This window comes from Cupressus sempervirens, chromosome 6 (genome assembly GCF_028749045.1).
Source record: "Cupressus sempervirens isolate cs-2001-9-10 chromosome 6, ASM2874904v1, whole genome shotgun sequence".
NCBI lineage: Eukaryota > Viridiplantae > Streptophyta > Pinopsida > Cupressales > Cupressaceae > Cupressus > Cupressus sempervirens.
The window spans coordinates 178,136,769-178,156,129 of NC_143123.1; positions in this window are offsets into that span (position 1 = coordinate 178,136,769).

Below are 19,361 nucleotides of genomic sequence, written 5' to 3' on the forward strand. Positions count from 1 at the left end.
TATGTCAATGATTTTGTAGGTAAATTCATCAGACGATGCTATGTTTTGATGCCCTTGCATAAGCAAACCATGGTGCCACCAGTTGCGAGTAACCCCCTCCAAATGTATGCATCTTCTTCCATTGTGGGGTAGTATCCAATTTTTGGACCCATGAATGAGTAGTGACATTCCCTAGCCCATCAAAATCAGGAAGAGTTATTTTTCTTACTTTATGATCTATGATTTTATTAAGTTGACCCGTTCCCTTCAATGGTTAATTCTTGATCCGGCCTAACAAAACTCTCTAAATGGAATGTTTCTCCTCATTTCAAGGTCAAATCTTGAATACGATTCAAAGAGTTCTTCTAATTAATGATTTCATTCATTATTTTCTTCTTCTTCTCTATCTAGCCCATTTAATGTTATAAAGGAGGGTCTACACATCCTTGAGTTGACCTCAGTGGTGAACTATTGTTTTCAAAATGATTAGAGATGGAAACCCTCCCATTGGTTTGGTTGGATCTAGGATTATTGTTGTTCGTAGTTTGGATGGCTTGGAGAAGTAGTTGTCATTCTTTTATTTTGATTCATGAGAGCTTGAGTTTTTTTTCATGGCACTCCATGAGAACCCTCAATCTATTTGTCATTTATCTGCCCATTGTATTGTTTTAAATGGTGTTATGGACAAATACAATTTTCTTCTTTTCTCTTTCCAAGGCATGTATTGTTTTGAATGGTGTTATGAATGGATACAAGTTTCTTCTTTTCTCTCCCAAGGCCCTTTGAACTCTTTGGCTAGGTTGCATCCACAATCATTCATCCCTCAAGCTAACAAGAACAATGTTCTCCTACCAACTGCAATGTCCCCTTTTTAATTTCCTTTTAACCAAAAATATGATTGAAATAAGGAATGTAACATAGTTATCAACATAAATCTTGATTTAAGTTTTGCAACTATGTTGACCAACATGCATTGCTAGGGAGTGTCAATCCAGCTTGAAATCCAAGATTCAAGATGGCTGAGGGTTCCCTGATCCTCCCTCCTAAAGCCTTATCCTTGGTTGATTCCCCAATGAGATGAATGTTCCCCCTCCTCTTGGTGTGGCTGTGTGTTCTTGGTGATTTTGATTGATGTGTTTATCATTTCTAGTTTCTCAATTGGATATATGGGTTGTGAATGCCAAACAGTCACTTTTTATTCTATGACTTGTTTTGTGTACATTTGTTTATATAATGCTTCAAATATAAAGCTCATTTAAGTGTTTCCAATAGAAAACTTCTTCTCTAGCATAAATGTCAAAAAGAGAATTTGATCATCAAATTCATTGTTCTGATTTGCCTACTGGGAATCCAATGCAATACTGTTAAACTAAGAATTGACTAATAATGAATTAGGATTAGTTAAAAAATTGCTTACTACATGGGACAATATCAGGATAAAATATGTCCCAAAACATACATGCTAAAAAGTGCAATCAGTTTTTGTATTCCTTGCTGTTATTTGCAAAGTTGGTGCTTATTATGACCCTACTAAAGTTAACTAATTAAAGAGACTAAATTAGGAAAATTATAGCCTCTAAATAAATGTAGAAAGTGTGAAAGGGCTCAAGTAGTGCTAGTTGAAATCATTAGACACTATTGAATAAATAATCACATTTAGTGGTTACTATTTTTTCCACCTATTGTTTGCTACGAACTACTAGATCAAGATAAAAAATCCTATCACAACATAAGTGTGCAAAAGGAAAAGGAAACCTTCCAAACTCCTCATTTTTTGTTGCATGCTATCACTTACTAGAAAATTTTAATTTTAAACTCAAGTTTCTAAAAGGACCTGAGTTAGAGTTTTAAATCTCTTCTAGCATAAATGTAAATCCTGACAATCAAGATTAAAATCTCTTACCCTTTCTTGTCAGCAATGCTACCACTTATGATGATACTATTGAAGTAATTTACTATCAACATATCATTAACTTAGCAGCCTCGACTAGGGACAAAAATTCTCCTCCACAACAATAAAAATGAGCAGCCAGTTTTTAATTCCTTTCTCTTATTTTTATTATTATTATTAACCACGACCCTGCTATGGCAATTAATAAAAACAAAAAAGAATTGGGTTTGTTTTCCGCTGGCAACACTGCCAAAGACAATCAACATTTACCGATACACTATAACACGAGTATTAAAAAGAGGATTATGTTGCTTAGCTTCTAGATTATATTGTGTAGAGATTTTTACCGTCAACATTTCAAATAACACTACATGATCCATCATCAAGATGAGAGAGCAAGAGGTGTAACGGTAAAAGTAGTGTGATTCTATCCTGATGATGGATCACATAGTGTGATTCAAAATGTTGATGGTAAAATCCTCTACACAAACTAATCTAGAAGCTAAGAACCATAACTATCATGGATTGTGGAAATATGATCTTGTTAATTAAGAAGAGGAGTCAAATTTAAAAATCTCTCTCTTGCTTGTAGTACAAGTATTAACCGTGAACCTGTTGAACTAATGATTGAATAAAATGGAGAATTTTGGTTGTTTTCAGCATCATGTTTACTGTGGCATGCCCAATTAACACGATAAATCTCCTCTTAACATAATATAGTAGAAAAGTGTAGTAAAATTTTGGTTTCCGATGAGATGCGCTCAAATGGTTAAATTGTTGGACTTCCGAAGAGGAACCTCAAGTTCAAATCCCCATGAGAAGTGATAAAGTGTTAAATTTGAGATAAACTATTAAAATATAACATTCAACTTGCTAGATGTGACGTGTGACCCACTAGACAAGATCAGTCACAAAACTCGTGGATCAATTTACAGAAGAGATGCCCCTCAGTTGTTGAATCAATGTCGAATATAATCCGAAAAAGAATACCACTTCAAAATAATGCATTTAATATCTGGAATTTTCACTCTTACTAACACTGCTATTACATCCTATGAACCTTTAAGACTACTAATTGGGTTCATTTTCTACATAAATTATATAACAAATAGCCAGATCAAAATCGAAATAAAGCTTCACAAATATAGAGTGGTAAATTAGCAGATGCTTTCTCAATTTTTATATAAAATGTACACAACAATTAACGACTACTTAAGCAAATGTCATCAAACATATGATCATATCATATGCCTTAGTTATAGATTTTTAGAATGGAAAGCTAGGGAAAAAGTATTCTACAATAGTACACATAAAAGTCCATGCCTTAATAATTTCCCCATTTTCCATGAAAGAACTATGAGAGGACCAAAACAATTACTTACCAGTAACATTGGGGGTACTGCATTTGTAGGCTTCATTAGTCAAGTTGAAGTGTGAGGGCATAGGAATTTCCATTTCATCAACCCCAAACTCAACACCACTCATTTGAATCTGCATCTGAATCTGGTTCAAATCCCCAGCAGTCTCAATAGCAGTCTTGAGATCTATCTGTGGGAATCCTGACAAAATGGTGCCATTGCTAACATTGGTAGGAAAACTGGAGCCATCTTCAAGCACAGCATTGCTCACGCCCACCAACATCTCCCCGTGCTGAAACCCAACATAAATCTGCCACCCTTTAACTTCTTCTTTTCCAGTGTTAAGCATAGTTTCCATGGAATTAAAGACATAAGGTTGATCTTTTGCATTCGTTGTAAGGGGATAAGTTATCCTTGGAGTCTGCCCCTGGTAATTCAAATAAATTCTGTTGCACCTATCCTTCACTAAAACTTTAGAAACACTTCCTATTGCATCAACCCAGACTAGAAAGTATACTAAAAACACAACACAACTGATATTACACCCTCCAAACGTCATGTTTTGGGCCTCAAAAGAATTCACATGTTGCTAAAACAGAACCCCCAAATCATAGCATCTGATTCAAACCCTAATTGCTCACACCATGAATACTTGATCCTTTGATTTCAGTTGATCAATTTTTCAAATCAATTCTCGAAAAACAAAATGGGCTTTCCCGAGATCGACTACAAAGCTGGAGGAAATTGTGCTAGCAGAATTCGAAAGGCTTAAAATTGAAATGGGTATCGCTCAAAATCACAAAGGATTTAGAAGTTTGAATATTATGATAACAGTATGGTCCCAAAGGATTTAGAAGCCTAAAGATATGAAATGGGTTTCCAGCAAACGGATTCAAAAGCTTAAGCAAATGAAAATGGGTTACTCCAAAGTGATTCAAGAGCTTGGAAAAAAGTGAAAAATGAAATGGGCGTGAATCAGATGGATTCAAGAGCTCAAGCCTAGTGCTGTGGAAAGTTTGAAGAGCATTTTATCAAGTGGAATGCCTATCTCGACGGGCTTACTTTCTATCTCCTAGCATCCAACAATGTGAATCGATCTACTGTAACACAGAAAACCCGCGCCTGCGAAAGACAAAGTGAAAGTGAGAAATGCTTTTTTGTTTTTTTGATGTATAAGCCCTGTGTTGGTCAAAATTTTGACCAACATGGGGGTGTTGGTCAAAATTTCGACCAACATGGGGCTTACATGTAAAAAAAAGAATTTTTTTGCCTTAATATTTCGACCAACTTAAACTTATTTAGTTAATGGTTGAAAATTTTGGTCAAAAAATGGCCTCAAATGTACTAGTGAATAATTTCACTTCCAATTGCTTAGGACCAGCTGCTTTATTGAATCAATTAATGCACTCGTTCTGTCTAATGTATTGATACTGATCCACAGACAAAATTTTCAAATGACTAAGCAGTAAAATGAGTGTTCAAATGACAAAATGTTACAAACGATGATGCTGATAAAGACAGTTGGATGTAGTTATTGTTGTTCTAACTACAAGATAACTACATATACGCTTATTTATACATGATCATGTGTAAAGCTGAGTGATTGATTACTATCACAGGTAATGTATTTCTCCTGAAGAGTTCCTATCGCACCTGAGTGTGTATAATCTTTCTTCAAATATAATAAAATAAGAAGATTTGATTTTTTTAAAGAAAATGCGATAGCCTTTGTGTGTAAAATGTTGCAAATATATAACCATTGCTTATAGTTATTCTTAATGGATTCGCTAACACTTGATAAGCTAACCATAAAGGTTAAAAGGCATCTTCTGAGAATTGAAGTTGTTTTCATTTTTTTGAGAATTTGAACTTGACTTTGAGTGTGGGATGTTGTCAATATATGAGTATTGCTTATGATTATTCTTAATGGATTTGTCAACACTTCAACACTTGCTAAGCTAACCATTGAGGTTAAGTCCCATCTTCTGAGAAATAAGGTTGTTTTGAATTCCATCAAAATGGTTAATATTTTCTTCAACAGAGTCTTAGAAGAGAATGTTTGCAAACACACAATTCACGAAGAGAATATGAAGGAAGCAAATTGACCACACAATATGGCTGATATTAATTATATGTGTTATGGTATCATTTTAAATTTAAGAATATAAATGAACTACATGAATGATATTTTTGGTCCTTACCTTGGTTCATATTTTAATGATGTTATCATTTTCAATAAGAATAGAGAGGTGCAACTGCAACAGTTTCAGAAAGGGTGGGGTGTCTGAATAGACATGTCTCATCATAGTGCACTTCACAGGATATATTACTTCTACAATTATTCATCTTTTGCATCCAGTCTTTTCCTTCTTTTGTTGAGTTTCTTAGTTGTCATTTTGCAAGTAAACACACAGTATCCATTACTGATAGAAAAATAAATGTGCTCTATTATCATTTGCAATGCAATGTGTTTAATTTACCCAAATTTTATTTACTATATATTTTGTATTTCTTTGATAAATATAAATTTATACAAGTAATTCTAGAAGTATATACCCAGTGGGACTTCGAGACTCTCCTATCCACGATCTCTTACATTCAGGGGGATCTGAATATCCAAGGGCATGCAGTAAGGTGTCTTAGACTTGGCTCCTACTCATGGCCATGATGGATTTGATTTGAGGTAAGTCTTTCGAACCCAAACTGTGGTCTTCGAGCACCAATATTCAAACAGGAGTTAACAAAAAGAAAGAAAACTTTGAAAAATATAATGTTACATTCTTCCTCCCCGAAATTTAAAGGCATCTATCGGTTCATTGGAAGAAACAAAAGTTTGAAGGTTAAAAAATAACAAACTAGGGCACGCCCACGGCTTCCACTATTACAGCAAGTCATTCTTCCTCAATACTCCACCAATCGATCTTAGATCAAAACGAAAATGGATGAATAAAGACAAGAGAAACTTACGAAGAGCATCTACCGGTGTTTCACAGCAAGGATAGATCTTTCTGAGGCGTTCAAAAGAGCAAAAACCATTTTTGCATGCAGCTCCCGCACAGGCAAATGCATAACAATGAAATAGCGAAATCCCTTTTTCAGTTTAACATTATGAAGCTCGTGTTGGTCGAAATTTTGACCAACACGGGAATGGATTAAAAAAAAAAGATTTTTTTCCTTCCATATTTTGACCAATCTAAAACATTTTAATAGATGGTCAAAAAATAGGGTCAAATATAATAGTGCCATCAAATTCGAATGTCATGTGTATATCAATCTGTTAGAACCTATCTCATATTCATACAATTTGATGCACACTAATATCTTCCATCCATAACTTCAATAATCAAATTGCTTTTCTAAGTTTTTATTATTAAGTTTTCTTAATTTTATACTTTTTAATAAGCTCGTGTCTTGTATAAAATTTGAAAAGTGACTTGTGAATTTTTTTTAATATTAGAACTTGTAAACATGATTAAAATTTAATTTTTTTAATTATATTTTATTTGAATTTTGAAATCATAGAATATTATTAAAAAGCTCTATACTCTACAAAACTTATATTAATTTAAAATTAATAATTTTAAATAAAATATTTGAAATTATTATTATTTTAAATATTTACAATTTATTTTAATTTAGAATAAATTATATTAAGTCAATTGATTTCTTATATTTATATTTAAGCCTAATTTAACATTCTTATTTTCATTGAAGCCTATCCATCTTTAAATCAATTCTAATATTTACCTCAACTAACATTTATTTTATAACTAATTTAATAAACTCTAACTTTACTTGTAGTCATAATTTAATATTAATGGTAAATCTAATTCTAACTATAAATTATATTAAGTCAATTGATTTCTTATATTTATATTTAAGCCTAATTTAACATTCTTATTTTCATTGAAGCCTATCCATCTTTAAATCAATTCTAATATTTACCTCAACTAAAATTTATTTTATAACTAATTTAATAAACTCTAACTTTACTTGTAGTCATAATTTAATATTAATGGTAAATCTAATTCTAACTATATTAAAATTATAATAATTAGAAATATATATATATATATATATATATATATATATATATATATATATATATATATATATATATATATATATATATATATATATATATATATATATATATATATATATATATATATATGAACTTGAGTTTTTGTATTGAACATGAATATATGCATATTATTTAAATGGTTTCAACTTAAAAATATTTAAGTAATAATATTTATCATGTCATAATATAATATTTAGGGAGAAAATAAACTTCAAAATATAGTGAATAAATTAACAAAATGAACAAGAGAAATAGGTATACTTACATCAATATGATAATGAAAAACCATAGATAGATATGTGTGCATGCACACATGTTTCTAATTTTAATTTAAAGATATATATATATATATATATATATATATATATATATATATATATATATATATATATATATATATATATATATATATATATATATATATAATTTTAATATAGTTAGAACTAGATTTACCATTAATATTAAAATTATGACTACAAGTAAATTTAGACTTTATTAAATTAGTTCTAGAATTATTGTTAGTTGAGGTAAATATTAGAAATGATTTAAATATAGATAGGCTTCAATGAAAATATGAATGTTAAATTAGGCTTAAATATAAATATAAGAAATCAATTGACTTAATATAAATTTTATATTATTTTAAAATAAATTAAAAATATTAAAAATATTAATAATTTAAAATATTTTACTTAAAATTATTAATTTTAAAGTAATATAAGTTTAGTAGAGTATAAAAACTTGATTTTTAATAATATTCTATGATTTTAAAATTCAAATTAAATATAATAGAAAAATAAATTTTAATAATGTTTCAAAGTCACTTTTCAAATTTTATACAAGACACAATCTTGATTAAAAAGTATAAAATTAAGAAAACTTAAAAACACAAACTTAGAAAAGCGGTTTGATTTTTGAAGTTATGGACAAAGAAATTAATGCGCATCAACTTGTACGAATATGAGACAGGTTCAAACATATTGATATATACATGACATTCATATCTGGGACAAGTTAATCTCCTGCCAAATCATGCATGTTATACATGTATCTACTAGTATAAGACATGTGACCATATTCATACCCATCTCATGTGTGATGACGTAAGAGATAGAACAAACTTAACATAAAAATTTTTTTAGCCAATCTTAAATATTTTAAAAACTAATCTCCCGCCCAAAATTTGAAATTAGTTTCCCCTTATATAGTTTTAAATCCTTTTTCTACTGCCCTCATTTCTTCATTTGCACACCATTCCTTCTAGAGCTTCTAAGATGTCATTTTTGCATTTTGGTAATTTTTATGTTGTTGTAGATCTAAAGTAATTTATTCTTGTTCTTTCTTATATTGTGTATTTTATTGAAAAAAATATGATTTTGTAGATGATTTACGAAGGATTATTTTGTAGATATATTCACAATTTTAAAAATATTTGCAGGAAATTTAGCAATGGGAGAAGCAATATTCTAAATAGTGAGAGAAATCAATATTTAGTATATATTTTAGTTTGATTATTGTAGAGGATGGAAAACCAAACTTATGTGAAGAAATCACCACATATTTATATGTGATTCTCATTCATGAAGATGATCAATATTTATGTCCTCTTCATTTAGATTCTAAAATTTATATATTTAGAGTTGAGTATAGGTAATAGATGTTGTTTGAATGCTAGAAATCACAAATGTCTCTTAATGCTCGTGTTATGAATTTTTGGAGGGCATGGTGGAGAACATGAACTTTCAAGTAGAAGTTTTAGCAGGTTGATGCAACACATCTCATCATTGGAAGATCTATTGAAGAAACTGTGGTGGGAAAGAAGTGAAGAGGGAAAAGAAGAAGGAGAAATGCATGTGTTAGATGGGTATAGATTTAGGGTTCCCTCTTTATTATCCAAGCTATACAAAGGCAGAGTACAAATCAATGGAGGAGTGGAGGCTTGATTACCTATTTCATTGGTATATCTTGGATGTCACCGACAATGTGGAATACAAGTGGAACTATACAATTGTTTCTTTTCTCACGCTTAATTAGAACCTCTATAATACATTCTTAGTATGGTTTTCAAGTCTTATGCTTTTGGTTTATAGTTTAAGGGAATTGGGAGATATAAGTTGTAAAGTCTATGTAATCATTCACTTATTAATATAAATAAATTGCATCTATTTTGTTATCCTTGAGTTTCAGTATGTCTTTCTTAATTTCTAATTTATATAAGTAATCTTTAGATGTTGTATATGAAGAGATCTTTTTTTAATTTGTCAAGAATATTATTATCAATTTTTTTTGGAATTAATCAATAATTTATTCTCTAACTTAGATTTCGCAAGATTGCACCAAGATTTTAATCTCTTTAGACCCACTTGTGATCATGTGAAAAGTCAAAATATATAATTTCGATGTCTCTTTTCAAGTATCACCATGTCTTTTTTAATGGGAAATTTATATAAGTAATATTTAGATGTGTTGTGTATGAAGAGATCTTTGTTTAAGTTGTGAAGAATATTTTTATCAATTTTTTTTGGAATCATAAGATAATTTACTCTCTTATTTGGATTTTTCAATATTGTGCCAAGAAATCCATTCCTTCTCACAGACCTTGTGATGTTACGAAAACACAAAAATACACTGTAGTTTTGGCATGCATAACATCGCAACATGAAATCCCTTCCTACACAAAAGACCTGCGATGTCACACAAGCATGAAAATACACTGGCATGACATTGCAACATGATTTTACTTTCTTCAAATGACTTGCAATGTTACAAAAATTATGAAAATACACTAGTGTAACATCATAACATGATTGCCTTTTGTTCACAAAAGACCTGTGTTGTCGAGTTTAAATATATCCTTTTTAATGGGTGATTTATATAAGTAATCTTTAGATGTGTTGTATATGAAGAGATCTTTGTTTAAGTTGTGAAGAATATTTTTATATTATGCATTGGAATGGCTACTCAAGAAAAATTATTGACTATACTCATAAGATGAAGGAAAAATACTTCAATTTTTGTTCTTTTTCAATTATGTACTTCTCATTTTTACTATTCTTCACTAAATAACATAATATAATTACAAATAATTTTATTCATTTTTTCCATGTTTATGCTCACAAATCACTTTTTTCATTAATGAAATTCTTGACATTTTTTTCATCATTTATCCCTTTACAGATAATCGATCAGAGACATCTTTTATGGGATAAGTTTTGCAATTTTCGGCTAGATATAGTTATGCAATTTTTGACCAGATACAATTGTGTAGTTTTGAGCAATCTTGGGTGCATGAAAATATTGTGCACTTTTGTACATTGAAGGAGCTATATTGAATGAGTAATAACATCCAATTATGGATGAAATTGTAACGCATTTTTGATAAAACAAAAGTTGCCAGAAAACATTCAACACATGTTATATAAATGTATTGGATTACATAATGAAAATATGGATGAAAATATTATACATTTTCGATATATCCTCATTTTTTATCACTGAAAATAATCATCTCCATGACTTATAACAATACACATTTATATCGCTCATCATTGTAATGATTATATTTGTTTTCCATTTGTCAATGATCACTATTGTATCATCTTAAAATGGAAGCACTTCTATGTTAAGAGTGTTTAACCCTTTGAGTAAGTGGTCTGGGGTCACATCAAGTGCCTTGACTAGGTCTTTGCATGGATCTTTCTATTTTCCCCCTATTATGCTTCTCTCTCTCTCTCTCTCTCTCTCTCTCTCTCTCTCTCTCTCTCTCTCTCTCTCTCTCTCTCTCTATTTCTAGCCTATTTCTAACAACATTCTCTATGAAACTGAGGACTTTGACTTTCTGGATCAAGGATGACCTTTTAGGTCAAGGTCAAGCTTGACCTTGACCTCAATCAAGGATGACCTCAACCCTGACCTAGGGTAGGGTCAACCTCGTCCCTGACCCCAGGTCCATTTTTCAATTTTAGGGAGTTTAGGGACATCAAGCTTTAGAAAGTTTCATTTTGTCGCTTCTAGGTTGGTTGTTTCATGTATCAAAATAGTAGATTCTTAAATTACATTTAATCCAGATCTATTTCTAGGGGTTAGGGTTAATTGGGATTTAATGCTCCCATGTCGACCTTCTCTAGGATTTTGTGCCCTAGATCTCTATATAAGGAAGCCTTCTTCCCTCATTTTGACATCTAGGATCTATCACACATGAACAACTATCTACTTTATATGAGCTATGATCTACAATCTATGATCCACCATCTATGAGAAAATTTATTATCTACTTTTCATGAGAGCATCTACCTACTATGAAGTGAAGATAAAATAAGCATTCAAAGCATTTGATTCATCAAGGAGGACCATTGTTAGCTATTGAAGAATTCAATCTCTATGGAGCCCTCTTGTTGAAGATTTCTCCATCCACATTCATCCAAGCCTCTTCCTATGCAAAGATCCATTCAAGATTGGTGTCAAAGATCTAATGAAATTTATTTGAGACATCTTACATACATTTCTACATTCATTTGGAGCATCTGTACTTGTGGATTCAAGGATTCGAATCCTCCACAACAATTTCAATATAAGCAAGGTGAATTGTTTCATTTACTTTGTTTATTTATATTAAAATTTTAATTACATTTCAAGGTTGATTCCAAAGTGGGGTTTGAGCAAGGAAAACCCCTCATACAAAAAAAAAAAAGAAGATTTTTCTTGCAGATACAAGTGTGGAACAACAAATTAAAGAGTATATTTGGATACCCTTTTCGTCAAACTTGCAGGATCCACAAACATAAATTTTGCCAGAGTACTGTAGGTCAAGGTCAAATTTTTGAAGTAGAATTGTGCCGTGGGGTAAGATTGTGCCCCGCTATTAGGTCAAGGTTGACCTCCCTTCAAAAGGACAATTTTTTTTTGAGTTTTCTCTATCTCGACATTTCTAGTCTAGAATAGGTTGCAAAGATTCCAGAAACTGTACACAGACACTAGAAATCAACATTTTCTAGATTTATCCTACTTTAAGGTTAGTATTTTTCTTTTATCTATTTCAAGATTTAAGCACATACTTTTCAAATAGATAGACCATAGGACCTCCTTTCTCCCTATTCTCCATTTCCTGATCCATTTTTGCATTGATCACTTTCTTGTGCTTAATCAATTTAGATCATTCCTTTTGGGAAATTGGGTTGAGGATGGGCCCTATTTTCTTTCTATTGATTTTGGTGAACCCGACATGCTTACCTTCTTTTATTTTGTGGAATTAGATGCCCTATGGTGTTTTGTAGTGTTATATTTCATTTCATATTTTTTAGGTCTTTTCTCACATTAAGATTAGATTTAGTTTATGCTCTTGCATTTTAAAATTCAAAAATACAAAAAAAATTGCAAATTTCTTTTAAAATACAAAAATATTTATGCTTTATATTTTCTTCATTTATTTCATTTACATTGCATTGGTTTATGAGCTTTATTACTTCTAGTCCTACTTCTAATCTTAGGGTTAGACACAGTTAGAGACTTATGGGTACCTTTGAGCCTGAGTCTTCTTCTCCTTTCCATAGGATTTTAGATGAGACTTTGATTCTTCCTAATTCTAATCCTCTTATGGAGAAAAACTCTTGTCACTCATCTCATCTCATGATGACAGTAAAGAGTTACTCTTGAACAACTCCAAAAACTTTCAAATGAACTTGATAAAATCAGTAATTTTCTTCTTCAAGAAAACCATAATCAAGATTATATTCAAGCTATCGAGGCTCTTACGAAATTTCTTCATGATAGTGACCAAAGTGTTAATCTCTTGCATGGTATAACTCACCTTGTGCATTCCAATGTTAAACCTTTAGCTCAAGAAGCTCAAAATTTAGGATTGATTCCTCCTATCTCTAGTATAGAACCTTCTTATGTCCTTTTCCTAGTGTTCCTATTTATACTCCTTTGGTGACTAAGATGGTTCCCTCTATCCCTATGAGTGTTCCTCCTATGTCCCTTCCTATATCACAACCTTCTTATCATAATGTTCCTTTGACTTATTCTACTCCTATGCCAACTATAGTTACTAATGTTCCTCCAAATGTGTCTTTTATTCCTGTAGCTTTGTACATTTTACTTAGTGTTTCTAATGTTTCTAGTTCTCCTATTTCTTCTAATGATTCTACAATTATCAGTTTGGCCCAAACTATGTCATCTTTACAACAAAAACTTGCATCCTTGACTCAAAACAAGTTTAGTATTCCTATGTGTGACATGGGAAGTCCTTTGTCCTAGGGTATTATTCATACTTTCATTCATCAGCAACCCAATAAGGCTCATATTGAGAATTATAATGGTAATGGAGACCATGTTCACCATGTTAAAACATTTCAAATCCTTCGTAGTGATTATGCTCATGATCATAGGATTTTAGCTAATTTTTTTCTCAAACTTTTCATGACAAGGCCTTACAATAGTTTTGTTCCTTGACTCCTTATTCTATTACTTCATTTCCTCAACATTCTAATGCTTTTATTCAAAAATTTCAAAACAAGATTGGCCCACAAGTGTCTTTGACTGATTTGATGCATTGTCAACAAAATTCTAAAGAAAAATTGATTGAATTTATTGGTATATTTAAGCATTTGCATGCTCAAATTTCCTATCCCATTCCTAATATTGATATTCAATGTATGTTTATTTCAAATTTGTAAAAGGATATTAGAGATAAGATTCTACTTATTGAATTTACTTCTTTTCAACAACTTTGTGCAACACTTCATCATTATCAATTACGAGTGAGTCAATTTGAGAGCACCACTCCAATGGCTCCTATTCCTATTGATAAAAGTGATGTTGCCCCTAATCCAAATAAAGTTAAAAAATTCAACAACTATGTCAAAATAAATAAACAAGCAAATGCAGTTGTAGATCAAGTTGTTGTTGCATCTCATAATACCACTTCTGCATCTACTTCTTTTCGATGAAATCATACATTTACTTATCTTTTTGAATTTGTACATTCTATTATGAATAGGTTGTTAACTACTAATATGATTACTTTACCTCCTATTTGACCTCTTTTACCTGCTACAATGACATCTAAATCTTTTGATTTGAATGATATCTGTCAATATCATCGCTAGAATGGTCATGATATTGAGAAAGGTTATTCTTTAAAACATAAGTTTCATGACTTAATTGATTCTAAAGCTTTATTTATTGATCATTTTGATGGTAGTGGGAATAAATCTATTTCTCCTCCTAATCAAAATCTTCAAATATATATGAATCCTTTAGCTACACATGATACTAATACTATTGCTCAACCATCTTCTATGAATATTGTGTCTGATTCAAAGATGGATGATCTTAATCATGTTGTTAATGAAGTGGAGCATGTGGATCAATCTATATCTTCACCTTAACTTTTGTTTCAATCTCAAGTTTTAGCTCAACCTCAACTAAAACCTAAGCCTAAATTGAAGCCTCAACCTAAACCTCGACAATAACCTAAGAAAAAATGACCTTAGGAACTTTTGACTACCTTTGATGATTCTAAGACTATTAAAGCTCCTATTGGTCCCCTTTATATTTATGCTAAGATTGCTGAGATACCTACTCATGGTTGTCTTGTTGATTCTACCTCCTTAGTTAATGTTATTACAAAAGAAAATATTTTTATGAAAGGTTTGCAACTTGATTTTTATGATACATCAAATGTGTGGATTCAAACTTGTAATGGTTTTCTTTATCCATCATTTGGTTCTATTGATTTACTAGTTGAACTTTGTGGAAAAATTGTGAATACTACCTTTGTTGTTATTCCTACTTTTGATAAGTTTCCAGCTAAGCTTGGCTTACCATGGTTAAATGCCATGTGTGTTGTTGCTTCCCCTCTTCATTAATGTCTTAAGTTTTTTTATGATGACAAAGTGAAGACAATTAATCATAGTTTATATCATACTTCTTGACCCATGGATTCTGCTACCATTGAGTTCTTTTGGCCTTCATTACCTAATCCAAGTCCTTTTTGACCTTATCATCATTTTCATTCATATTAAGCCTATGAGCATCATAAGATTCTTGAGTTAAGTTTACCTCCTATGGATCTTAACTGTGGTCTTTTTTCTATACCTTCCATACCTCTTTATTTATGGCTTCTACATCTATTAATCAAGCTCCTATTCCTTGTCGATCTCCTAATAATCCTAATAATCCTCCTATAGAACCTATCAAGGATCTCATAGTTGTTCCTCCTAGTTCTCAACACATTTCAAGTAAGACAAACTGTAATTGTTCTACTAATGAATGCCATAAAAAGTGTTGTGCTCAAGCTAAAGCTCATAATTTTGTTCTTCAAAAATCTTTACCTTCTTTGGATACAAGTATGCATGATGTGTTAGAAGAAGTTGTTGCTAATAATGATGTTAAGATGCATGATTCTGATGATTCTATTCATATCTTGGATCCTATTTTGATTAATCTAGATGAAGAAGATACTTTTATGATATTGATGATGTTATTGATGAATATGAAACTATTGACATTGACATTGACTTACCTGACATGCTTTCCTCACAATTGACACTTACACCTAGTATTGAACATTGTGATTATCAAGAGGATCCTTGTTTGGAACTAACTATTATTCCTACTATGTTGGATATAGTCCCTCTTGCAAATTACCCACCTTCCCTAAATGATATACAATGAGATGGGGAGAGTAGGTGGTGTGCTTGATTGGCTAGTCCTTCATGGTAGCCTTTTTGTGGGTTTTTCTATTGTACTGTGTTTTCTAAATGCTATTAGATTCTTTTATACAATCTTTGTTTCTTTGTTGGTGCAAGGTGATAAGGAATAAAACCTATTGTATTATTCCTTTATATTTATCTTTATTCTTCCATATGTTGTTTCATGTTATATTGTACCTATGGTATTATTTATACATGTTTCGTTGTGTAAATATGCTTGGATTCGCGACTCGATAGTACTAATTCTTTTTGGTCTCTAGGTCATGATCTAAAAAGATTCTTCTTTTTATTTCTTATGTGATGTTTCCTCCTTTGTGATTGTAGTTATACTTTCTTTGGGGAATTATTTTAATTCATTTGCAATAATATCATATACATATATATATATATATATATATAAATATAAATATATAAAATCTTATGATCATACTGACCCCATAGTAGGTAGATCCCTTTTGTGTTCTTTGTATGTTTATGTGGTATTTCCCTTTATTTGTCTTCATCTAGGGGCATCTCATAGTGGAAACATAATTAGTGGATTTTTTTATGCTTCCATCAAAGCCATTGCTCTTATTAAAGTGTTAGCAATGAATTTAACATAGGGGCATATGCTCTGCTCAATCATTGCACACACTCACTTTTAAAAACATATATATTATTTTTCAAGATACTTTTTCTCCCTTTTTGGATTAATGAATAATCCTTAAAGCATGGATTTATATTTTAGAATCTTCTGATCCCTTAAGGTCGAAAGTGTCCTTAAGATTGGACCTCTTTTGATTTTTGGTTCTACTCTTATAGAATAGAATATTCTTAAGAGTAAATCCTTGATGGGTTGACTAGTGAGTAGCCACATTCACTAGGTGGTTCAATTCCATCTTTCCAGTTGCACAGTTTCCTTGTGTAGTTCACAATGGGACATAAGTTCTCATTGGGCAAGATAATAACACTACTTTTCTTTTTCTCTTTTTCTAGAGATGTCTCTCTTATTGTGATCTTTGAGTTGATGAAGAATTGAGTCTCTAGGGGCTTGAGGATGTCTTTGTACCTTTGATTTTAATAAGTATATTTTTTCATTATGATCTACTTTACCAAGAGTTTGCATCGAGTCCACACTCTTGCTAAAGTGGGGGCTAAATATATCATCTTAAAATGGAAGTTTTATGTTAAGAGTGTTTATCCCTTTGAGTAACTAGTTTGGGGTAATGTCAAGTTCCTTGAATGGGTCTTTAAATGGATATGGTTGTTTTCCCCTTGTTTTACTTCTCTCTCTATTTCCATCCTATTTTTTACAACTTTCTCTGTGAAATTGAGGACTTTAACTTTCTTGTTCAAGGATGACCTTTTAGGTTAAGGCCGACCTCAACCCTGACCTAGGTCAAGGATGAGCTCGACCCTGACCTAAGACACACTAGTACATTTGCACTTCTATTTTTACCAAAATTTTCAACCAAAGTTATGATTTCATCTTCTTTTTTTCATTCCTGCAATGGTCAAAAATTTCCTAAGTTTTCCTAAGTTGGTGGAAATTTTGACCAACTCAGGTCATAACAAAAAAAGAAATTATGTAGATGCTTAGAAAGGATGTAGCAACAACCCTCTTCTTCATCACTTTGTGAAATAGCTTTCAATGATGGAGATTAGGGCAATCGACGCAATGGATGATATGATGAACCGCTTGTTTCTCTTGCTCTCATCAGCCACAGATCTGAGCTTCTTCAAAACTTTCAAAAGACATGATTTCAAAGTGATCTACATTGAGTGGCAGTCGAGGCATATAAATTTTTTGGACTCCTGTAGAGGAGTTGAGAATGCACTAGTATTGGATGAGACGGTGTAGTGTGTGGTTTAGTGTCAGCTTGGTGTCTTAAAGGGGTTTCTCTGTTAGAGGGTAGGTGTTGTTCCCCATTGCGATCATCCACTTCTCAATGCTTTGCCTATCATAGGTTGCACTAGTGTAGAGCGTGATAGGGTCATTCATTCATTGAACTATCTCTGGCTCTTCATCTCTGATCAATATGCCAAGGCAGTAGCTTTCCATAATTTCTTCTTCAGGAGACAATACACAATTACAAAGATTATAAAGCCCTAATTAATGTGGAAATTGAAGGAAATATTTGGGAAACAAAATTGTATTTGCACCTAGACAAAATTATTGTGGTGATTTAATCCATTACAATTCTATCACATTTTTAGACTCATTTTATGTTATTATGATGAAAAGCATGTGACAAATTGCAATCTTGTAATAAGAGAAGTTAGCTGCAGCAACTTTGATCAAATGAATATACCCCTTTTTTTTCTCTACACTCATAGAATAGGTTCCAATTAGTTTTCAGGCTGAGCAACAATGAATCTAGATGGTGAACCATGAATATACCCCTATTTTTAGTGTTTAATAGGTTTTGGAATAATGGCGAACCTAACAAATGTTATCTTGTGTGGTAAGTCTCATTTAAGAGGGTTGTTGTAGGTGATGCATTATCATCTATTGGTCTTGCCCCTATTATCTGATCTGTTTGTTCATCCATGGAGTCCCTTTATCACGTGTTCTTTGAGTGCCCTTTTTCTATTCATGTCAGGTCCATATTTCTTGGGTCCCCCTTAGTTGGGGCACTTGTCTTGGCCTCTTCTGGTTTGAAATACTTGTTGGTTTCATTGATTTCTTTGAGGACAAGCTCAATTCTTTTTGGTCTGATCTATTTTGTGAAATTGTTTGGCTTTTATAGAGTAAAAGGAATGAGGATAGATGTTAAGGTATAAGGAGCCTTACTAAGTTTAATCATAAATTCACAGTCTCATATAATGCTACATGTGTCTGCTATGTTGGATATAACGAAGGGCCACCAATAGTGAGATTGCACCAAAGCATTTGCGAGGAGGTCTTGGGGAAGTAAATCAGGTCTATTTTGCATACTCAAAATTATTTCATATATTAATCATGATAATAGTCCTAATATGAAGGATAATTTGATACAATTTTGAATCTTATACTTAATTGATTTTTCAACAGCTTTCTGTGACAATTGGTATTATGCTGGCATATCTATTTGGTCTGTTCCTTTCATGGTGTCCTCTTGCAGCTATAGGTACCCTTTATTTAAACTTTTTCTGGGTGAATTTTAAAAAATAAATCAGATTTTTAAATTTTATGAAAGAAATGATAGGTTGACAACTTTAGCTGGGCATGTATGATCCCTTGTGCCCTTTTGGTATTTGACCTCTTCTTCATCCCAAAATCCCCTAGATGGTTGGTGAGCATATTTCACATAAAGATACATTTTGAAATGATATTATTCAATTCTTGCCAACAATTTTAAAATGGCATATACTAT